We start from the raw sequence: 24,492 nt of genomic DNA on the forward strand, positions 1-24,492 counted from the left end.
AAATTTCCCTGAAAAACCTGTTTCCAGATTAAGAACACCGACTAACTGCCCAGCAGAACAAGTGAAAAAAGACCCAAATCAAGAAATAACACTGTAGGGCGCCTGGGTGGCTCAGTGGGTTAAGCCGCTGCCTTCGGCTCGGGTCATGATCTCGGGGTCCTGGGATCGAGTCCCACATCAGGCTCTCTGCTTGGCGGGGAGCCTGCTTCCCTCTCTCTCTCAATCTGCCTGCCTCTCTGCCTACTTGTGATCTCTCTCTCTCGCTGTCAAATAAATAAATAAATAAATCTTAAAAAAAAAAAAAAAGAAATAACACTGTAAAATTTCGGAAACTAAAAGCAGTGAACATCTTTAAAACTTCCAGAAGAAAAAATAGATTGCATACAAACAATTGAGAATAAAAATGGCATTAGACTTCGCGGTAACAAAGGAAGCTTAAAAACACCAAAGCCATGCCTTCAAAAATTACTTCAATTTAGGGGCACCTGGGTGGCTCAGTCAGTTAAGCATCTGCCTTCAGCTCAGGTCATGATGCATGGTTCTGGGATTGAGCCCTGTGTTGGGCTCTCTGATCGGCATGGAGCCTACTTCTCCTTCTCCTTTTGCCTGCTGCTCCCCGTGCTTGCGCGCTCTCTCTGTCAAATAAATAAAATCTTTTCAAAATAAAAAAATCACTTCAATTTAGAATTATATACCCAGTCAAGCTACCAATCAAATATTAGAGAGGTTTTCAGATGTTCATGTCTCAAAAAATTTACCTTTCATATACTCTTTCTCAGGAAGCTTAGCACAACCAGGAAGTAAATAAACAAAGAAGAAATGGGACCCAGGAAATTAGGGATGAAATACAGACAAGAGGCACAGGGAACAGCCAGGATGACTACGAAGGGATGTACTACGGTAACACCTGTACATGAGACCTAGATAGCAACTTTATAGACTGGTACATGAAGACCGAGGTCTTAGGGAAAAAAAATGAATATAGATTATCTAAAGGGTTTTTTTTTTTTTTTAAAGGGTTTCTGCAGAAAAATTCAGTGAGAGGCTGTCAGAGAGTATATGAAAAGAATTAGCAATAAGCACATGGAAAACTAAGCAAATCAAAAATAGGGAATTATAAAAACAAAATGTATAATAAGGGAAACCAAATTTTATTTATTTTTTTAAAGATTTATTTATGTATTTTGAGAGAGAGAGAATGCATGAGCAGGGCGAGGGGCAGAGGAAGAGGGAGAAAGAGAATCTCAAGCAAACTCCCCACTGAGTACAGAGCCTGACATGGTGCTCGATCTCATGACTCGGACAGAGATCATGACCAGAACCAAAATCAAGAGTTGGACACTGAGCCAACTCACCCAGGTGCCCAAGGAAACCAAATTTTAGCTCATCATTTGTCTCAGAAATGAACAATATTTACATTGTCATAAAAATATAAACACTGAAAAATGATTTCTCAAAAACAGCTGATATGATTTGGGGAGGATATGATGGAGGGAAGCTAGTGTAGGGGTATAAGACCTAAGTCCTCATCCACCATAATAAATAATGTCTAAAATTAATAAACTAGGAAATAGTAATATAAGCACATTTCTCAGAATTATGGAGGGAAAAATCAGAAGATACAGCTAAACGAGTGGAAAGAGGTTGCCTCTAAGAAAAGAAATTAGATGTTAAGGGGGACTGGGGCAGGAACTGTCGATTTCTATTAGAAGCCCTTAGTACTATTTTATCCTTTTTAACTATTTAGTTATAGTTAGTTATTTTAGCTAAATTAAAAAAAATGAACATATGCTTATAGTAAAAACACAGAGAAAAATATGAAAATAAAATCACCTATAATTGTACCCCCCAGAGTTATCAATGGTTAATTTTTCATTTTTCCATGCTCATAGATGCTACATATTTTTATTCAAATGAGATATAATTTTCCCATTTAATAGTTCATGAATTTTATTCCACATTAATATTTAAGCATTTACATCATCATTTGAAATTGCTATATAGTGTTATTTTCTTTGGCCATGTCATAATTTATTTAGTAAATCTATCCTTGGACATTTGTGCTATTTCCAATTTTTCAGTATTATAAAAGCTTCACAATGAACATCCTTATTCATGGTAAATGGCTACTTTCCAGATATTTTCTTGGGAAAAATTCCTCAAACTGAAATTAATGAATTTAAGCATGTGTCATTTTTAAGAATTTGGATGTGTACTGTCAAATTACTTCCAAGAAGGTAGCAGTTTTCACTCCCTGTCAGACTTTGTGAACACTGAATATTACCATTTTTTTTAAGATTTTATTTATTATTTGACAGAGAGAGAGAGAGACAGTGAAAGAGGGAACACAAGCAGGGGAAGTGGGAGAGGGAGAAGCAGGCTTCCCGCTGAGCAGGGAGCCCAATGTGGGGTTCAATCCCAGGACCCTGGGATCATCACCAGAGCCAAAGGGAGACCCTTAATGACTGAGACACAAAGGCACCCTGAATATTTTCATTTTAAAAAATATTTGCTACTAGGATAGGAAGTAGCATCTAATTATTGGTTGAAATATGTATTTTTTGAAAAATATAGAAAAAAAGTAAATGTATGCATAATTCTATCCAGGTTAAAAATTACATAAAGTATTTGGTGAGTATTCACACCAACTTTTTCTGAATTTATACCTATCTGTATTACACATATTAAAATATACAGTCCACAAAAATAGAATCATTCTAAACTCAGTAGTTCCCATTTTTTAACATGCAAATATATCATGGACATCTTTCCATATCAGAGCTCATTATGCTTTTTATTTGAAGTTATTTGATTACTAAGTACATTTGGACATTTTACATAAGCTGTGGTCACTTATATTTCTTTTTTTGTTACTTTCCTATTTCCCCCACAGATTAATGGAGGAATGCCACAGAGCAGGAGACCCTAGCTTAGGCTAAGTCTAGACATCTCTAATTTTCCTAATGATCCGAGGATGGAAAGAGTTTGCTGCAGAATTGGCGATATCCTGGTCTGGGAATGTAACTGAGTAGAGACTAATTAACTACTTGGATGTAGGAGGGACACTGCAATGGAATACAGGGCCTAGATAGCTTCCATGCCTCTTTCCATTCACGCAGCCTGAGGTTTCTAACAGATCTAGAAACCCACCAAGATGATATTTGCTGTGCTCTGTCTTGAAATTCGAAGACCCACATCACCTGGACAGCTGGAAATCCTGAAGCAGCCACAGCACCAGAGGGTACAAAATCTCCCACCTCTGTTGTTTTAGTCTCCAAATGACTGCAGAGATGTCAAGGATCTCAAATATAGCCAAAAAGACATATCCAACAGCTTTTCCATCCCCCCCACCGCTTTTCTTAGACTTTATTTTTAGATTTTAAGATAATTAAGAATTATTTTGAGAGAAAGAAGAGAAAACATGAGTGGTGGGAGGGGCAGAGGGAGAAGCAAACTCCCTGCTGAGCAGGGAGACCCATGCGGGACACTATCCAGGACCCTGGGACCATGACCTGAGCTGAAGGCAGACACTTAATGGACGGAGCCACCCAGGCACCATTTTCCATTCCTTTTGAAGGTCATCAAACTGCAATGGTTACTTACAAGGAGTTGTTACAAAACTGCTGCCAAGGGGCACCTGGGTGGCTCAGTGGGTTAAAGCCTCTGCCTTTGGCTCAGGTCATGATCCCAGGGTCCTGGGATTGAGCCCCACATGGGGCTCTCTGCTCAGCAGGGAGCCTGCTTCCCCTCCTCTCTCTCTGCCTGCATCTCTGCCTACTTGTAACTCTGTCTGTCAAATAAATAAATAAAATCTTTAAAAAAAAAAAAACGGCTGCCAAATACAATTTAGCTAATTGATTCATAGAAACATATATGGTTTTAATGATAAGAATTAATTTGCATTAATATCTGGACTGTGGGTAGGCACATGCCTTCATCCAGGGATCCCTGAAGACAAACAAATGACTACATCAACCAAGCCGTTAAAGTGCTCCCTGACTCAGCAAGGTCTGAGCAGGAGAGTTTAAGTCAAGCAAATGACCTGCTAATGGTTTTAATATTAGCCTCTGGATTGCTGGGCTAATGGAAGAAAATAAGAGCCCAGATAATCTCCGAACACTGGACTCTGTTCTGCAATCCCATTGCCAAGAAGTCATCCAGCCTCTAAATGTCCTGTCATTCACTGGTGGACCCACCTGATTGCTAAAAAGTTTCTTTACGTAAAGCTAACTTCTACCTCTATGCAGCTTCAGTCCTCACCGGTAGAGCTGCCCTCTGACCACTTCTCCCCACCCCTCACCACCATCTAAAAGAAATCAGCTTCTTATTCTATACATCAGCCTTTCTGGATTTGAACACAGCAATCCTGTTGTCTTCAAGTCTCCTCTGTCCCAGAATAAACATCCCCAGTTCCTTCTAGCGTTCTTCGTATGACAAGATCAATTTAGATCACCTTCCTCTGGGCACACGCCAATTTGGCAAAATCCTATAAGGGGCATGAAACCCCAAACAAAACACACTTCTGGTTGTCTGGAACCAGAACCAGTAATATGAAAAGGCAAACTCAAAACATTTTTGCAAATGGAGAAGAAGACACCAGGGAGACAGCTATCTTAAAAGCACATTTACAATCAAAGATATAAATCCTTCAAAAGGAATAAAAGAGGTTATAGTAAAGGACTTCAAGCAACTAATACTGGTTATTAAGAAATGAAAATAATGAGTGCTAAGGATAGAAAAAAAACTGAAGAGCCAAAAATCACTTAACACGAAATTGAAATTTTAAAATAAAACTTGCAATTCAAGTGAAGCTATCAGACATAGAAAAGAGTGGGGATATTCAACTTAAAAATATTAGGGACTAGCAGAGAAAAGATAAAAACAATGCATGAAATTGAAATCAAAGAGACAAATGTAAATTTCTTGAGCTGAAAAATATGTTTCAAATACAAAGAGCACAAAAAGCAACTCTCCAATATATGCCTTGAGGAAGGTTCTTTACACAGCAAGTGAAGTTCTTAAATTTCAAAGATTGAAGAATCATCCTTCAAACCTGTTTTAAAAGAGCAAATGAATATGATCACTTGGAAAAGAAAGGATTAGGCCCATGTTTGGCAGCAAACTATTTACCTATCACTCAAGTTTGCTCTTTTTCTCTCTGGAGAATGTAAATGCTTTACAAGCGATACTTGAAACTCTGTTCTTTCTTTCTTTCTTTCTTTCTTTTTTTTTTTTTTAATTTATTTGACAGACAGAGATCACAAGTAGGCAGAGAGGCAGGCAGAGAGAGAGGAGAAAGCAGGCTCCCTGCTGAGCAGAGAGCCCGCTGCAGGACTCGATCCGAGAACCCTGGGATCTTGACCTGAGCCGAAGGCAGAGGCTTTAACCTACTGAGCCACTCAGGTGCCCCCTTATGTGATTTTTTTTTTTAAACCTGCTAATGAAGGTCTTTTGTCAACTTAGTGTTTTCTTTTTTCTTTCAGGATTTCTTCTCTCCTTTTATTACAATGTCAGCAACTTGAGCATAGAGACAATGTCTTATCTCTATTCTCCCAGCATCCATGACCTAGGCTCAACAAATGTTTGTTGAATGAGTGAATGAACAAAATTAAAGCAAAAGCAGGAATAAACTAGAAAGTTAGTATAAAATTTCACTTAATAGGGGCGCCTGGGTGGCTCAGTGGGTTAAGCCGCTGCCTTCGGCTTGGGTCATGATCTCGGGGTCCTGGGATCGAGTCCCGCGTCGGGCTCTCTGCTCGGCGGCGAGCCTGCTTCCCTCTCTCTGCCTGCCTCTCTGTCTACTTGTGATCTCTCTCTGTAAAATAAATAAATAAAATCTTTAAAAAAAAAAAAAAAAAAAAAATTTCACTTAATAGAGACGAAGTTAATGTGGGTTAAGAACTACAAAGATTGACAAAGCCAATAAACCAAGGGTACCAGTTATTATTAACAAAATGAGAAATGATCAAAGACAGACAAACATAAGAGAAAAAAATAATAGAGAGTGCTATACATGTTATGCACAAGGAATTTAAATAAGTAAATACGGGTGGCTTTGGAAGATATATTAGGAATGCATCTTTCTAGAATCTTCCTAGTGAGTCCTTCAATTTTCCTGAGGGGCAGACTCCTGAGTAACAAGGTCAGCCTCACAGAATGGTGTCTTCCAAGATTTCCACATCAAACTTACCTATCATTCTTACCTATCAACGGATTTTCCTAGACCAGTTCCTTGGGAATAGCGGAAGATATATACTTTCCATGTACAGTCTTTTTTTTTTTTTTTAAAGAGTTTATTTATTTCTTTGACAGAGAGAGAGATCACAAGTAGGCAGAGGCAGGCAGAGAGAGAGGAGGAAGCAGGCTCCCTGCAGAGCAGAGAGCCCGATGCGGGGCTCGATCCCAGGACCCTGAGATCATGACCTGAGCTGAAGGCAGCGGCTTAACCCACTGAGCCACCCAGGAGCCCCCTTTCCATGTACAGTCTTAAGAGAAGAAGACTATATGACCCATAGAGGAAGATAAAAATAGGAAGCTCAGTAGTGAAATCCCCTGGGAGCCTCTGGGAACCCAAGAAAATAAGGGGTTGATTTTGGTTTTTCCTGGATGGGCCGAAGATACTATTTGTTTAAAAAAAAAAACAAACCCCAATTCAGGAAACACCCATTTACTGAAAACACACTCAGCGCAGATGACCAAGAACAAGCGATGAGTGAAATGCGGCCCTGCCTTCATGTTAGGATAGGCTGCTTTTTTTCCCTCTGACCGGTGGTGGGAGGTGCCTGGTACTGAGAGCTATGTGGCAAAGTGGACAGCATACGGTAGCTCATTTATTCTGTGGTTTCCACAAGGCTGGTCAACTCCAGGAAACTGAGGCGGTTCACCACCTTCACCTCCAAAAGCAAAGAACCAGGACTGAAAATGTGAAATGAAAAATTCTGAGTAAATCTATATATCTGCAGAAGAAATTTAGAAAGTGAATTAAAAAAAAAAAAAAAACCAACTCTGTGAGGGAAAAGGGCCCTACATAGAATGTGATGTGTTACTGTGAATATTCTTCAACAGAGAAAATGATAGCACGCTACCAAATTCTTCTAATAATGAAAAGATAGCCCTGTATCTTTTTTAATTTTTTTAAAGATTTTATTTACTTATTTGAGAGAGAGTGAGTTCACACAAGTCGGGGGAGAAGCAGAGGGACAAGCAGACTCCCCACTGAGCAGGAAGCCTAACACAGTGCTTGATCCCAGGACTGAGATCATGACCTGAGCCGAAGACAGATGCTTAAACCACTGAGCTACCCAGGCACCCCTATAGTCTTGCATTTACAAATCTGACAAATTTCACTTAAAAGGTATATAGGTCAATCTCACTCATGATATACTCAAAAAATTCCTAAATAAGATCATAGCCAGAAAATGTGAATTATTCTTGAAGCTGGGACATGGGTATGTAAACGTTCATTTTACTATTCTCTCTACTTCTACATAGGGCATTCTTAATGCACTTGGTTTCCTAATTTTAAGAAATTACATCCAGCAAAATCCACATTATAAAGATAACATACTGGAATAAAGCTGGTTATCCTGAGAAAGAATATGTCAAATTAAGGAAAACTATTAATATATTTTATCTCACAAAAAATAATAAAGTAAAATGATCACAGATACTGGACACTAACCTTGTTTGATTAAAAAAAAACATGGACCATTCAATATTATTTTAGAAAGAAAAAGAGAAGCATTCCACTTAAAAGAGAAAATAAAATTACAATGTTCACTGCAATACTGGAGTTGCTAGCCAGTGTAACATGAAAGACAAGTGAGAGATAAATACAGCAAAGGCACTTAAACCATCAGTGGCACCAGGTGGCATGACTGTATATGGGACTCAATTTCAAAATATTGGAGAAAAATAACCTAGGCAAAATTGTTCAGTTGTGAAGACTTAAGAGAATTTATAAACAATCACAAATATTGGAATGGACTATATCTGTAAAAGGAATCTGGGCTGGTTCTGAACAGCCCTAAAGTGACAAATCATCAAAGTCAAAGAAGACAAATTTCAACTCAACATAAAGAATTTTTCTATTTGGGGGAGCACCTGGGTGGCTCAGTCATTAGGCATCTGCCTTCAGCTCAGATCATGATCCCAGGGTCCTGGAATCGAGACCCACATCGGGCTCCCTCTCCACAGGAAGCCTGCTTTCCCCCTCCCCCTGCTTATGTTCCTACTCTCACTGTCTCTCTCTTTCTGTCAAATATATAAATAAAATCTTTTTAAAAAAAGACCTTTTCTATTTTTTAAGGAAATTTTAAAACATACACAACAGTACACAGAATAGTGTCACCAATCTCCATGAAATTGTGGAATCAGCTTTAAACTTTTATTTATTTTGTCCGTCTTGTAAAGCATTTTCATAATCAGAGCTATCAAAAGGGCACCACACTGCCTCGAAGGAGAAAGAGCTTTTCATAACCAAGGTATACAAAACTACAAAAGATATTAGCAGGCCAGGGATCCTAGAGGGGACAGTCAAAATTGGATGGAGACTAAATCCATATGTGCCTTCTAGGAGTCTATGATTTAGGAGGTGAGATCATCCAGATTGTAAGTTGGTCTTGGGCAGATTATAAATAATTTAACTCCTGAAACTATTATTACACTATATGTTAACTAACTAGAATTTAAATAATTAAAACTTGGGGGGCACCTGGGTGGCTCAGTGGGTTAAGCCGCTGCCTTTGGCTCAGGTCATGATCTCGGGGTCCTGGGATTGAGTCCCACATCGGGCTCTCTGCTCAGCAGGGAACCTGCTTCCCTCTCTCTCTCTCTGCCTGCCTCTCTGCCTAGTTGTGATCTCTCTCTGTCAAATAAATAAATAAAATCTTAAAAAAAAATAATTAAAACTTGGAACATAAAAAAGATAATTATATACCCCCCAAATTTTATTTTTTTAAGGTTTTTATTTATTAATTTGTCAAAGAGCACAAGCAGGAGGGGCAGACAGAGGGAAAAGCAAGTTCCCTACTGAGCAGGAAGCCTAACTCAGGACTCGATCCCAGAACTCTGAGATCAGGACCTGAGCTGAAGGTGGACACTTAACCGACAGAGCCACCCAGGCGTCCCCATCTCTCCCCTCCAAATTTTAAAACAGAGGTTTTTCTTTTAGTCATCTTAGTATCTCCAGCTCCCAACATAAATAGATATTCAATAAACTCAATAAGTTTTTGTTAGATAAATAGATGACGAATGAATGAATGGAATACAAAATGGGATGGTGGAACTTCTACACGCCAATAATAAACAGAAAAAAAATAAAATTTTTTTACAATACTTAATATCCAACATACATAAAGTCCAATGATATAAACTGTTGATGCAAGGAAACACACACACACACACACACACACACACAAGAAACCAAGATGCCTGGCAAATATCCAGCCTTTTGAATAAGAACAGGAATAAATGACCAGACTACCATTTTTCTCTTAAACTGATACACAGAAAGTAGTAAAACTTCTTGATCTTCCTCACTTGGCTCCTGTGACATCAGTCTTATTTGCCTTCAGCATCTCACACTACATACATCATATTCAGCCTTCTCCACAAACTCCTCTTCCCCCATTATCAAATTTTTGGTTTTGGTTTTCAGCTCTGATAGCATCTAAATAAATGGTATCTACCATTTCTCAGTCAGTGGCTCCCAAACTTTACCACATATTAAAATCACCTAGGGAACTGTTAACAATCCCAGATCATAATATCCTAGAAACCAATTAAATCAAAATGTTTGAGGGTGTGAGCCAGACACTGGGGGTTTTTAATGACAATTCCCCCACCCCTGTGATTCTAGAGTACAGCAAAGTTTGAGACTCACTGCTCCAAACACTCTCCATAAGCAATGCCATTTACTCCCACAGTTTTAGGTGCTTTGGAACCAGTCCTCTCTAGGATCTCAACAAGATGTCCCATAAGCACTTGAGCCAGTTATATCTAGAAGAGAACCCACCATCTTTCTTTGCTCCATTCCTCAAATCCCCTCCTCCAAATAGAACATCTTGTTGAGGAGACTACCGTTGAATTTTCCTAACTGCCTATGCCAAAATTTGGGAGTCATTCTCGACTCACCCTGTTTCATGCCCCACATTGTTCCAGTCTGCAAGTTCTATGGACTTTGCCTCCAGTTACCCTAATTTCTCACTTCCTTTCCTTTCTTAGTGCTACAGCCGTACTCAAACTTTGACTGGGACTTCTTATAACAACCCCCTAGCCAGTCCCTGCTTCTAGTTTTATGCTCCATCAGTCTGCCCTCCCCATGGCTACCAAAGGGGTATAGCGCGTCATTCTAACCATGTGACTCATTTTCCCTCTTCCTCTTTAGATGGTTCCCTCTTCATCTTTAGGATAAAGTCTGAGCTCAGGAAATACGATAATATCAACAACACAACTACGTTAATAATACTAACATTTACTATGAACCAGCCACTGGGCTAAGCAATTTATAGCCTTATCTCATCTAATGCTTCTGACAACCTTCATTATAAAAAGGAAACTGAGGCAAGAATAAGTTAAAGTAATCTGGCCAAGAGCACATGGTAAATAAGTGGCAAGAACTGAAATTCCAAATCCTATTATCTTGCTTGTTTCTGGAACTGGACTCAGCCATTCCAGCCCACCTCCTCCCTCCTGGCTTATGCAGATAAGCCTTCTGTGATCTGGCCCCTGCCCACCTGTCTCTCTCATCTTCCTCCCACAGGACCCTCCAGCAGAACTGAATTACTCTTTGTTCTCCAAATAGGTCCTGCCTTCTCACATTCTCATGCCCCTGCAGATGCTGTTTCTTCTGCTTCCTCCACATGCCCTGCCTGTCACCCACCAAATTCCTACTCACCATCAATGAATGGCCATGGGGGTACAGCAGACCAGCACAGAACACCTCCCTCTCAGCTGGTTTTCTCATCTGTAAAACCAATTACAATGATGACTGCCCAGCTATGCTCCAGGGTTGGTTTAAGGCTTATATTACTTGTGACAATTCTTTGAGAGCTATAAAGTTCTATGCAAATGTTACCAAGAGAAATCTCCTTTTCTAGCGAAAAGTAGTGTGAGCTCAGTTGTATCACCAAATTTGTCTGAGGCAAAAGTTGTAAGTATAAGTTTACCTTTGCCATAAAAAGGAGGGAATTGCTGACACGTGCTATAACATGGAAACCTGAGAACATGCTAAGTGAAAGAAGCCAGTTACAAAAGACCACATATTATACGATTTCATTTATATGAAATTTCCAGAATAGGCAAATCCATGCATCTAGAAAACTGATCAGTGGTTGCCAGAGGCTATGTGGAAGGGGGGAAAGGAGAATGGACCAATAATGAGTAAGGGGTGCCTTTGGGGGACAATGAAAATGTTCTAGAATTAGACCGCGGTCATTGTACAAACTTGTGAAATACTAAAAACCACAGAGTTCTACACTTTAAAAGAGTGAATTTTATGGTATGTGAAACTTTTTCTCAGTTTTTAAAAAAAGAAGTTTACCTCTGGCATTGAGTTTCACCTTTTCCTGTGCTGCTAAGTAATACCCTAACTCCAATAAGGAACCTGTTTTTCTCATATCCTCCTTCCTGCATTATTCCTTCTTAGCAAAACCAAGAACACTGGTTCCCTAAAAGCATTAAAGTATCTGGAGGGCTGGTTAAAATGCAAACCACAGGGCACCTGGGTGGCTCAGTCAGTTGGGTGTCCGACTCTTGATTTTGGCTTAGGTCATGATCTCGGGGGCCTGGGATGAAGCCCTATATTAGGCTCTACACTTAGCAGGGAGTCTGCTTGAGATTCTGTCTTTCTCTTATTTGAGAGAGAGAGAATAAGTAAGAGAGAGAGACCAGGAGCAGGGGAAGGTAGAGAGGGAGAAGCAGACTCTCCCTGAACAGGGAGCCCAATGTGGGCCTCAATTCCAGGACCCTGAGATCATGACCTGAGCTGAAGGCAGATGTTTAACCACCTGAGTCACCCAGCTGCCCCTAAAATAAAATTTTTAAAAAATATTAGAAACACAAACTGCTGGGGCCCAGAGTTTCTGATTCAGTAGGTCTGGAGTGGGGCCAAGGAATTTGCATTTCTAACATCTCTCTAGATCAAACCTAGGGAATGCTGAGAAGTGTGCTGAACTAAAAGTCTGGAGACTTCCCTTCTCTTCCTGGCTTTGTCTCTAATTAAGTCTGGAGTTATATAAGTTACCAAACCTCTGGCAATCTCTTTTGTCTTAGCAGTGAATTTCTCTAAGTATCTGCCAATCCTAAAACTGTATTATCTCCTCATTTCCCTCCTTAGGTACTTCAAGGCTCCCCTCCCCAAAATCAAACTGCTTCCCAACTGTTCTACTCAATCTCACACTACTGGGTCTTCTGACCAATTTGAAAAACTATCATGTATATGGCCTACAGCATATCATTTACTACTCATGACAACCCCACATGGTAGGAATCTGTAACTACTCCTTTTGAGGACAAGGAACTTGGACTTCTTAAAGAACTTCAAAGTGGCTAAGGGGATCCAAGGCCCCATCCTCCTCTTACCATGTAATTCTCCATTCCGATGCCTCTTGGTCCCTTAAAACGGCCCTAGATGGCCCCTCCTTGTGCCTTTGTTCATGATCTCCACATTCTCTGAGACTTATTAAAATCCTATCTAACCTCCAAAACCCAGTTGAAGCTCCACTACATCCAGGATGGATTTCTGCCTACTGGTCTACCATGTCCTTCCTAGTTCCCCAATCACAGAGCAGCTGTGTTATGTCTTACTCCTCTGTCCAACCTGTGACCTACTCATCTATGCTCTTGTTGTATGTTTCCTCACTTCCTATGGATTTAGGTCTTGTTTTTTGTCCCATAGATTATAAGCTCCTTAACAGTAGGAGAAAGGTGTCCTGTTTCTTTGCAAGGGTCTAGCAGAATGTCTTGAGCTCACTGACATTTGTTGAATAATGGCAGTTTATAGATGTCTTAAATGCTATGGCAAGATCAGTACACCAGGAGAAGAGGCAAGTTTAATTCTTGAGCGTTCTAAGGCAAAAGAAAAAGTTATTTATAGATACTTCGGGAAAATCCTATTTACACTTCTAACGTCAATCATTTGATGTCGCCTTGGTTCAGTTCAGTGATCCCAGTTCAGGAAGAGATAATGGGTTGGGGTCTCACATCTGCATTACTATTCTAAGAAGAATTAAGAGAAAGGTGAGAAAGGAAGGGGAACCCATCATGCCATATTATTAGTCCTCACGTGTAATTGCAACCAGGGCCTTAGGAAGGAGCAGGAACTCTCTCTTCCCTACGTAGGAATCTGAGTCAAGTTGTTCACTGCAACACAGCCTCCAACAGTCTGACTTCACAAGTCATTTCATTTGTGGTCATGAAAAGAGTCAGAAGTTAAATTTTCATCTATTTTGAAATAACACCACACGTCATTCCTGTTCCTCCCCCATCTTCCCTTCTAACCCCTCTTTCAGTCTCTGTTTTCAGCAGTAATCCCTTTTTTTTTTTTTAAATAGAAAGGGCTCTGAATGCCTAAAAAAACAAACAAACAAAAACAAAAACAAAAACAAAAAAACGATCATAGACCTAAGGAAATAAACAAGTAAATGAACCAGTGTCTCATGGCGGGCTCTCCTAAGTTTCTCAATCCATCAGCCATATAAAGGAGCTCTGGTCACCAGGAGCCTCTGCAGGTATAAAGGAGATGCAGCAGGAGGCCCATGGGAAAGTCCCATGGATCACCATCACCCCAGAGTGGCAGTCCCCAAATGACACTTGACCTTAGGCTGTCCTCACGGCTCGTGCCATGTCAGCAAACAGCCGGACCATCACACCTGTAGCATACACGATCTGTGTCAAGAAGAATCTGTGGTGTGGTACTCCCTCTGTAGCCCAAACAATAATATTCATGAGATCACAGGTCTGATCATGCCAGATATGCTTTTTTCATGGTACGCATTAAAATAAATATGCCACTCCTTAAAAATGTTCATCCTCGTGTCGCCTGAAACCATCTTGGGTGCCATGTGGCACAAAGACAAGTCTTTGGGAAACATGATTTCGGGGCATTGTCATGCCACTCAGATTTCACCTGTGCCCAAGAGGATTAGGCATCTCTGACGGAGGGCGTAGCCTCCTCTCTAACTCAATGCAGATGGCCTCCGCATGGCCCTCTGAGAGCTACAGGGTGACAACAGGAACGGGCAGTACCTGTAGGGACCCAGGCTGTGCCTTTCTCATGCAGTGATCGGAGGGCACGGACTCCCGGGCCACTCCACGCAGAAGACTGCAAGCTAGTCACACAAGTTATCCACTTTATGGGGTGGACAGTGAGCCCTGGAACAGATGTGGGAAAGGACATTACAGTGAGAACAGTCAGGCTATCTGCAAGGTGTCTCCTCACCACGGCTATGCTTAAAGGAGCCCCATAAGCCGCCTGGAAGGGGGATGGCAAATAACAGTGCTGGATCAGCTGTGGCGCTGAGCCCCTTGTCTCCACTCTGGACAGGAACAGAGCACTGGGTAGGGACACAGAAGCTCTGCAGTCGGGTTCCTGCTCTGCTACCAGCAGGACTTAGGACCCAATTCATGTCCCTTCCTTCTCTGGGTCCCGATTTTCCTACCAATAAACTTAAGGGCCTAAGGAACGGATGAACCTTGACAACACTGTGCTAAAATGAAAGGAGCACATCACCAGAAGCCACAGCTCACAGTATTTCAGTCATAAGGAAGTCCAGACTAGGCAAATCTACAGCAGCGGACAGTAATTAATGTTTGCTTAGCCTGGGGGAAGTGGGGAACAAAGGTCCAAAACAAAATAGACAATATTGACACACTCATGAAGCTTACATTCCAGCTGAGGTTTGCAGGAGGCAAGAAACAATAAACATAACAAAGGAAACTGATTAAGAATGTTAGAAAGTGTAAGTGCTGGGAGAAAAAAGAATCAGATTATCCGTGCCATGGGGCTACAAGTCTGGGGTCAAGCTGAAGTTCATTAACTTGGAGATCTCATTATGGGTTTTTCCACTCCTCTCTCCAGAGGGCCACAGAGTTCCTCTCTCTTTCTTTCCAAACCCTCTAAGTTGAATCTCTTGGCTGTGACACACTTGGACAAACAGTGCCATGGCTCCTGCTTGCCTTTCTACCTCGGTGCCCACTCTCACATCCATCCCCTGCACAGGGGCAGAGGGGGACACAGACAACAGCCAGCACAGTTCTCGCCTGCATGGGGTCTGCAACTCACCAAGGAAATCAGAAGTAGAAACACCTAGTTGTAGTTCAGAGCAGAATGGAAGAAGCCATCTGCAGAGATGCGAGCAAAGGCTTTTGCACCATCCTCTACGGTTTTCAAAACACTCTCACGGGCGCCAGTGATCTCATTTGGTGGTCACATCCTGATCCTTCTTCCATGCTTTGACAGTGCTGCTGGGCTCAAGGCTCTTCCCCAGTGACCTCTCATGCCAAGAGCATGGGCCCTGGCATGACCTGGATACTAATTCCAACTCTCGCCAGCCATGTGCTAACCACACATCCTTGGAAAAATACCACAGCCTCCCTGAACCCGTACTGACATCTATGAAGTGGGCTGACTTCACCTGTATGCCAGCATATCAGATAATACATATGAAGTACTACCAGAACCCATGGCATGCAGAAAGTGCTTCATAACGGCAGTTATAATAATGTTAATTTCAGGTTACTGTCTTATCTGTATTGTTATTTAACTGTATCATCTGTGTCTTTTATATCTTAACATAAAATCCTATACTGCATTTCTCTCCAATTGCCCTTATTCCTAACTACTAGCTAATGAATTATTAAATAAATGAATCAATCAGTGAAAATTGGGTTATCAGAGAGAAAAAAGGCACAAATTACTTTAGTTTCTTGTTTGGATGGCCGGTTAAGGTGGTCCCTTTCACCAAAAGGGGAAGCACTGGGAAAAGGGCAGGTTTGGGAGGAAAGATGAGTTGGTTGAGAGATGCTGAACTTGAGGTACTTAGGAATGTTCAGAGATATGTTCAGTAGATAGTTGGAACTGAAAAAAAAAATGGAAATTCATGGGGTGCCTGGGTGGCTCAGTGGGTTAGGCCTCTGCCTTCGGCTCAGGTCACGATCTCAGGGTCCTGGAACTGAGCTCCAGGTCGGGCTCCATGCTCAGCAGGGAGCCTGCTTCTCCCTCTGCCTGCTGCTCTCCCCGCCCCTCCCCATCAAATAAATAAATAAAACCTTTTTTGAAAAAAATTGGACAGTCATCAGGTTGAAACCATGAGAATAAATAAATATCCTGGAAGGAGCTGCATATCAAAATCCCTGAGGTCCTTTCAGTAACACCAACGCCCAGGCTCCACCTGTCCAAAGATGCTGATTTAACTGGTCTGGAAAAGGGCTCCGGCAGGGTTTGTTAAAGGAGCCCCTGGTATGGAAATATGCAACTATATAGTTGAGCACTGCTAGGATAACTGAGTGGAGCCAAGGAAGGACTAAAGGAGCCCTGTGTGGAACTGTCATGTGAGGGACTGAAGACACAAAGGAGTCATGAGGAAAACTAAGAAGAAATGGTCAAGGAGGCTCAAGAGCAACCAGAGGAGTCTGGAGAGAAGAAAGGTTCAAAGGGGGAAGGAGACGAGTCTGGCAGCTCTTCAGTAAGTTAAACACAGAACTGCCATTGGGCCAGCAATTCCACTCCTAGGTATATGCGCATAAGAGTTGAAAGCAGATGTTCAAACAGTAACTTCTACATGAATGTTCAGACAAGAGCCAAAAGATAGAAACGACCGAAAGGTTCATCAGTGGATGAATGGATAAACAACTGTGGTATGTCCACACAATGGAGTATTGCTCAGTCATAAAAAGTAAGGAAATACTGACACATGCTACAACATTGATGAACCTCAAACACGTAGGCTAAGTGGAAGAAGCCACACAGAGGGCGACAGGCTGTGTGATTCTGTTCACATGAAACATCTAGGCAAGCCCACAGGGACAGAACACAGATGACTGGCTGCCAGGGACTCAGAGGAGGATGGAACAGGGTGTTTCTGCTTAACAGGTACAGAGTTTGCTTTGGGGTGATGAGAAAGTTCAGGAAACAGATCGCGGTGATGGTGGCACAACATTGTGAACGTACTTCATGCCCCTGAACGGAGCATTCTTAAATGGTTTTTTAAAGGTAAAGTTTACATGTATCTATTTTACCAAAAGAATGTGACCAACCCATGCCAAACACAGCCACGACAGCCAAGAGATCCACCCTGAAAGGGGCCACACACTTGGCGACTAGGACTCTGGTGATAACAGCTGTCCGCTGCAGCCACACAGCCACAGGGGACAGGGGAGGGCTCAATCCCAGGGAGGGCCTTTCCAGCTCAGACACCACCAGATCCCACAGTCTTTGGTGCACCCTTGACATTCAGTATGAAGCTCTTTCCCTCCCCGTAGACCTGTCGGTTTTTGCAAATGCCCTCCTCTGGTTCAGAAAAATTCTCTTGACAACCACCTGGACGTAATTCATAAAAAGGTGGAGCCTAACCTCCAAGCCCAGACTTGTTTTTCACTATCCACCGAGTCATCAAACATCCTTACACGCCAACCAACCCTGAGTAGCTTCTGGGCACGTTTGAGAGCGCAGGCCCCCAAATCGAAACCCACAGCAAGTACACTCGCTGCCCAGGAAATTCAGACCCAGGGCTCCCACCACTGCTCCAAGGAAGGCAGAATCCCAAATCCATCAGCTGACACAGGGTACAGCCCAGAAACAGAACAGCTTCCAGAGCTGGGCCCCACCCAATCCACAGAACTCCAGCCTGTGACATGGGGCTGTGTCCTGGCTGGAGAGGTCTCTCATCCTCCCACAGAGCCGGCTCTGGCCGTGGACTGGGGGCCCCATGCTCTGCAAGTCTAGTCCTGAGTCTTCAGATTCCCGTCTGCATGATCTGCACAGCCAGTCAAGGGACTGGGTCCCAAATCTATGCCTTTCCTTCGACTCATCCAGCACCGCCTGCGGCTGGGCCTTGTGCTGGCCGCAGTCAAGGAGACAGGTTCATCAGACAGTCCCCGCTGTGACAGAGCCCATGAAACACCCAGATAAGTAACTCCCAACCAGGACCAGGCAGAGGGTGGGGCCCACGAGACAGGGACATCTAGAATGTTCCGGGAGCCTACAGAATGGCTCTTACCTACCAGCGGGACAGTGTATGTCCTGCCCAGCGCCACCCAGGGCTTGGGAATGGCTGATGGCTGTCACATAGCCCAGAACGCCAGGTGCCGCCTGCCCCTGGGGACCCCATGTGAGGTTTCAATAGGCCACTCTGGTGGGCTTAATTAAACCCTAATCAAGCATTCTACCCAGAACCCTCTTCTCTCCTGTACAACTGCCCACCTTAAAGCAAACCACGCAGGAAACGGCATCAGCTGTTGGGGGATGGCAGCCATTGGCAGCGGTGCCGACGACGGTCAGTGGGGGTCACTGAAACCACAGAGCCCAGAAGCCAGAGAGCAGCTCTCAGGAAGCCTTCTGCCTTCTGGCCCTGTCTGCATATGGAAGTGCACAGTTGGGGTCACCCCTCTCTGAAAGGACAGGGAAACTGCCATGGCTGGAATTCTGCCGAAGGAAGGGAGGAAAAGCCGAGGCCACAGGAGCTCAGTGAGGCACCATCTCGAAGGATGAGAAACTAAACACTGACTATAGAGAATGGGCAAGTCACTGCTCATCCTCTGGGATGACCGGTTTAAAAACACCAAGAAACTGTAGAACATTCCAGATAAAGCGTTTGATTTAATGTCAGGTGTGAACTATAGATGATAAAGCCACATCTATGCTCTGGGCACAACTGTAAAGTGACACTGGGCGGAGACAGGCAGGAGGCGCAAAACAACTTTGATCTGGATGCTTGCTATGGGCAGTAACAACTCATTTTCTTAAAAATCTTCATTATTGGGCGCTTGGGTGGCTCAGTTGGTTAAAGCCTCTGCCTTCGGCTCAGGTCATGATCCCAGGGTCCTGGGATCGAGCCCCGCATCGGGCTCCCTGTTCTGCAGGGAGCCTGCTTCTTCCTCTCTCTCTGTCTGCCTCTCTGCCTAGTTGTGATTTCTCTCTGTCAAATAAATAAAATATTTAAAAAAAAAAAATCTTCATTATTGAGCCTGGGTGGCTCAGTGGGTTATGCCGCTGCCTTTGGCTCGGGTCATAATCTCGGGGTCCTGGGATCGAGCCCTGCATCGGGCTCTCTGCTCAGCAGGGAGCCTGCTTCTCTCTCTCTCTCTCTGCCTGCCTCTCGATCTACCTGTGATCTCTCTCTGTCAAATAAATAAATAAAATCTTTAAAAAAAAATCTTCATTATTACTGTTTGTGCACAATCACACCTGTCTTAGGATCAGAGAGTCTCTAAGAAGAACATCAAAGCCCCAAGGACAGAACACAAGCTCCCAGGGGAATGGCAGCGCCCACCAGCAGCCCTGTCCCTTCCTTCTCCATTTCCTCCTCTCCCCACTGCAGACCTGGGAGGGGTCGAAGGTCTGGACCTCGCTCCATGCTCCGACTGGTAGAGAGCTCAGAGGTCAGACAGTTCTCCACAAACCGGTCCATCTTGGGGCACATCTGTGGCTCTGACATCAGGTGCACCATGAACACCCCACTTCTCCAGCCCGGAACCAGGGCGTTTTTGGTCTGAGAGCCTTTGTACTGTCCCTCCAAACCCAACCACTCTCCAGCCCCTGCTGCTGTGACCCCCACATCTCCTGCATTTCCACCTCGGCCACCTCTGCTGCCATCACACGCATTCAGGCTCTTATGAGGTCTCTTACATGGTCTCTTACATGGGTCACGGAGCACCTGCTCTCCCTGCTTCCGTCTTGCTCTCCTGCCAAGTCATCTCCACACCACAACGCAATCTCTTTTTAAGATTTATTTACTTCAGGGGCACCGGGGTGGCTCAGTGGGTTAAAGCCTCTGCCTTCGGCTCGGGTCATGATCCCAGGGTCCTGGGTACGAGCCCCACGTCGGGCTCTCTGCTCCACAGAGAGCCTGCTTCCTCCTCTCTCTCTGCCTTCCTCTCTGCCTGGTTGTGATTTCTGTCTGTCAAATTAATAAAAATATTTTAAAAAAAAGATTTATTTACTTCAGAGAGAAAGAGTTAGAGAGAGAGAGTTTGAGCAAGCATGAATGCGGGGGGCGGGGTGGCGCAGAGGCAGAGAGAATCCTCTGGCAGACTCCCCTCTGAGCGGGGAGCCTGACTCAGGGCTAGATCCCAGGACCCTGAGCCTAAACCAAGGGGTGGCTACTTAACCAACTAAGCCACCCAGGTGTCCCACACAATTTTTCTAAGATGCAATTCCGCCGCTGCCTCAAACCCTATGATGTCACCCTGTAACTTTTAGGATAACTGACTAGGGTCTGCAGTGCAACTCTGGAGCCAGTCCTGCTGGCTCAGATCGCCGCTCTCTCACTTACTAGATCTATACCTCAACCCCTCCGTACCTCGGTCTTCCCAGTGAGAACAAGCTTGTTGTGAGGACTGAGTTAATGCGTGGAAACCACTTACAACAGTGCCTGGTGAGAAGGATTCTCTAAATGGTAGCTACTAATTTCACAGATTAGTGCATTTTAGAGACCTTCAAGGCTGCCCCACTCGGCTCTCCAGCCTCTTTACTGTCCTCCAGCTCCCTGCGCTCCACCTCCCAGGGAGCTCCAGCCCTGTGGACCCTCTTGCCTTTTGTTCTTGCCACTCAGGCTTTGCTCATGTCACTGTCATGTGTAAGTAAGCTCTTGCCTCCATGGCTTGTCTGCTTGTCCATAGTTTCCCTCTCTCAAAACTATCTTCGACTAGGGGCACCTGGGTGGCTCAGTGGTTAAAGCCTCTGCCTTCAGCTCAGGTCATGATCTCAGGGTCCTGAGATCGAGCCCCGCATCGGGCTCTCTGCTTGGCGGGGAGCCTGCTTCCCCGCTCTCTCTCTCTGCCTGCTTCTCTGCCTACTTGTGATCTTTGTCTGTCAAATAAATAAATAAAATCTTAAAAAAAAAAAAAACTACCTTTGACTATTTATGTATATCCCTTGTGGGAATGGAACATCCTTGGGAGCAGGGCCTGGGGGGTCTGAGTCACCAGGAGTCTTCAGTATTTAATCGATGTTTCATGAATACTGGCTCAATGACTGAAACCAACAGAGCAGGCCAGCCAAAGCCCAGGCCCCAGAAACACCGCCCTTCTGAAACCAGCAACAGAGTCTTCCTACACGACAAATACTAGAAATCACGACACCTCTGTAACTTCACGACATCCCAGTCTGCTACAACTATTCCCACTGGAGCCGCCACCGGAAGAAGGCAGATCCTTGGGAAATGAGCGAGGTTCAGGTGCTTTGACAAAATCAGTCCACGACTGAGGGAAGACAGCTTTGGAGGCAGAGGAGGAAGGAGCAGCGCGAGCTATACTGCAGGTGCTTGCTGTTTAGATTTTATGTGACCTGACATTACCAGGCCATTACTGCGTAAAATGAATACAAACACTTTTTGTTTGAAAGAAATGTTAGAAACGAAAAACAAGGAAGGAAGGAGTTAGTTCTGGAAGTTTCTATAAAGCCCTTCCATTAAGCCATTTCTATTTTCTTGCAGATTCCTCATTATGGAATTAGAACTGTGTTCCCCTGGACAATAATCTAGGCCCTGGAAGCTTATATCAAAATCCAATGACCACCATAAGAAAAGCAATTACCTCCTAATTAAACATTAAGATGATGGTTCAATGTATCAACATACTGCCCCAAAACAGTTGGAAAATAAAAAGAAAGCCTCCCCACTTCCCCTTCACCTCCTAACTCATACTCTGATGACAGATTAATGTAACTAAAAGCACAGCTCTGCTCATGCTTTGCCCTCATTCAAAACCCTTCAATGGCTCCCCATTGCCTTCAGGATAAAGAACAAACTCCTAAGTGGGTGTTTGAAGATCCTTCTCCTTTTGGCACTGACCTACTTGAACAGCCTCATTTCCTTCGAATCACCTTCAAATAACCCCTGGTCCCAAAAAATGCACTGAGAGCCCTTGCCATGCCTTTATCTTTTCCCACCTCTGCCCAGAATATCCTTTACCCACCCCCAAACTCCCCATGTCAAACCCCCGCCTCCCTGTGGGACTCACTCCAATGCTACCTCCTCCATGAAGTCTTCCACGATGCCCTCTTCCACCACACCTGCCCGCCATCTCTAGGCTTCCACATCCTTTCACTACAGATGATTCTCATGTATTTATCCCCAGCTGGCTTGTCTTGCCGCTATTTCTGAACATACTCTCTACCTCCTGATAAACTCTAAACCCAAATACATTTTCCCCTCACACTGAACATATGTCATGCAAACAGAAGGCACTAAGATTTTTGAATGACTAAAGTAACAAATGGAAGAAAACAGTACAATATGGTCAGCCACAGCCAAATTTATCAGGGCGCTTAGAGAGCTAGCAAGTCTGGAAATGTACAAACTCCATCCAGTGTTTGGGACGTTTGGTCAACAAACCCGTTTCTACTGAAATCTCCTATTTACTACCCACAGATCTTTTACTCCTGCGGGGTGTGTGTGGGTGAGCGTGTTCTTGTGGGTTGTGCAGAAGGAAGGAAGCAGAGGGGAGGAGGGGGAATGATCATCATAAACTGGCAGCAGCAAGAGAGAAGCTCCTTTTTCAGTGCGGACGCGAAATCCACAAGAGCCCAGCACGTCCCTGCACTAGTGTCAAACACGGGGGCAGAGGAGGGGGCGGGTTTAAGTCCCTCCATGCGGGGGTTCTGACTTCCCCGAGTAGCTGTGGACTTGTTACAACACAGGTGGGCCCTAGGCCTGGAGTTTCTGTGTCTGTAGGTTGGGGTGGGGCTCAGCTTTTGCATATCTAACAAGCTCCAGGTAATGCTGATAGGGACCACACTTTAAGGATCTTCCTTGTAGACCGGCAAATGAATCCAGGTAGGAGGACTAACTGTGGTATATGACAAAGGCATCCCATTTTTTTTTTTTTTTAAGATTTTATTTGAGAGAGAGTGCATGGGGCTGAGGGGAAGAGAAAGAAAGAGGAGGAGGAGAGGGAGAAACAGCCTCTCAACTAAGCAGGGAGTAAGAAGCTCGGGGGTGGGGTGGGAGGGGTTCCGATCCCAGAACCCTGGTATCATTTATGACCTGAGCCAAAGGCAGATGCTTAAACCAACTGAGCCACCCAGGTGCCCCTCAACACAGGCATTTCTGAAGCTAGAAAATTCATTTTTAATCAGATTAAAGCGCACGGAAAAACAAAATCAGACAGTGATTTTTTTCCTTCTCACTTGTAATTCAAACAATAAATCCCATAAGGTAGACTGGAGAGTTAGAGACAAGGGAGTTAGGAGACCTGGGTTCGAGTCCTGACTTAGTCATTGGTTAGCTGGGTAGCCATAAGTGCTCGCTACCCTCTCAGGACATCACTGCACCATCAGAACCTCAGAGAGGCTCAGCCTGAACAATGTCCAAGGTCAGGTCTTATATCCCATGATCTCACAAATTTGAAAACCTGTTGGCAATTTAGTTTCAAAACCAAATATTATGCCAGCTCTATAGAAAATGCTGAAAAACACTGCAATTTGGAAACTGAAAACATGGGGAAAAAATTAACAGTTAAATTGGAGAAGAACCCATAAGAAATAATTGCAGTTACGAAGACTGAAAGAACCTTCACTTAAACAGGTTTCACAAAGAATAAATGCTCAAGAATATACCATAGAAATAGATTTTAAAATATACAGTAAAAAAATACAATTCAAATAAAACAACAAGCTCCCTTTCTATAAACCATCTAGAGAAAGCAGGACGTGTTCCAGAAGAACACAACTCACCAGTGGAGCAGAGCTGAGGGGAGTCGTCCAAGGAGAGAAATCGGCAGCTCTTCCCCACACTGGCACTTCCCCTCTTCCCCACGCTGCTCCTGGGACTCCCAGCGCACAGCTATTTTTATTCTCAACTTTAATTTTTAAAAAATATTTTATTTACTTATTTGACAGAGAGAGACAGTGAGAAAGGGAACACAAGCAGGGGGAGTGGGAGAGGAAGAAGCAGACCTCCTGCTGAGCATGGAGCCTGACGTGGGACTCGATGTGGGGCTCAATCTCTGGACCCCGGGATCATGACCTGAGCTGAAGGCAAAAGCTTAACGACTGAGCCACCCAGGCGCCCCCTCACAGCTCTTTTTAAAGAGAAAAGGCCCCTTCTGGGAGATCATAGCCACAAGGTGAGTATCCAACGACCTTCCCATCGCCTTTGAATGAGCCCAAGTAAAGTGGATCACTGGGCCACACGGACAAGTCGGAGGGTCTCCCAGTGGCCCGTCACCCACTCTCCCGCGGATCCTGGGCAGCCTCAGCCGTGCCCCCGATGGGGGTCTGGCCTCTCCCCCTTCAGCAGCAGAGCCCCAGAAGCCCTCCAGATGCCACTCTCA

The 24,492-nt window shown here is 43.9% G+C and overlaps 1 protein-coding gene across 5 annotated transcripts in view; it reads right to left on the bottom strand.

The window, feature by feature from the left end:
• The window catches only part of FRMPD1 (FERM and PDZ domain containing 1), a 143,986-nt gene that overhangs the window by 53,161 nt on the left and 66,333 nt on the right, over window positions 1-24,492 (bottom strand). The window contains exon 1 of one of the 5 annotated variants that reach the window (XM_046021778.1): window positions 10,898-10,930. The exons of the other annotated variants lie outside the window; for them this stretch is intronic. The gene's annotated coding sequence lies outside the window, so the exon portion shown is untranslated. Of the gene's footprint in view, window positions 1-10,897; window positions 10,931-24,492 lie in introns of those variants that run through there. 5 annotated transcript variants of the gene reach the window in all.

Source organism: Meles meles, chromosome 11, assembly GCF_922984935.1.
Source record: "Meles meles chromosome 11, mMelMel3.1 paternal haplotype, whole genome shotgun sequence".
Classification (NCBI taxonomy): domain Eukaryota; kingdom Metazoa; phylum Chordata; class Mammalia; order Carnivora; family Mustelidae; genus Meles; species Meles meles.